The following is a 497-nucleotide window of genomic DNA, read 5'->3' on the forward strand; positions in this document are numbered from 1 at the left end:
GTGCTCTTTTCTAGTGTAAAATTCACTGCTCTGATTTACAAACATTCTTTGATTTTGAATGCACTTCATGTTCAACAGTTGTGTATTTTCTCTTTATTTTTCTTCAAGAATATGTCACTGCAATGTGGTCACCTTATACTTTGTTATTTGCAGCTATTCAATTTATCAAATTCATAACCTAAAATAAATCAATCGGTTTAATAATGAAGTTCTCCTAAAATTTTAAGGATATACAACATTTGCAGATACACTGACAGCAAGAAATGTATCTAAAGCTCATTATTTAAAATATCAATCTAGCACTTTTACATCAGTTGTACAAATCAATTTTTAAGTTTTCTTCAACAGAGACATGTAGTTCAAGTCAGGTTCAGTCAACATATATATTTACTGCTGATTTAAACAAAAAAAATCCTAGTCTTCCAAAAATGTCCTTGTGGCACTTTATTTTTAATTACAAAGACGTAAGACTGACTTTGCAATTTTCAGTCAGGAAT

The sequence above is a fragment of the Merops nubicus genome, unplaced genomic scaffold (genome assembly GCF_000691845.1).
Source record: "Merops nubicus isolate BGI_N331 unplaced genomic scaffold, ASM69184v1 scaffold9891, whole genome shotgun sequence".
Classification (NCBI taxonomy): domain Eukaryota; kingdom Metazoa; phylum Chordata; class Aves; order Coraciiformes; family Meropidae; genus Merops; species Merops nubicus.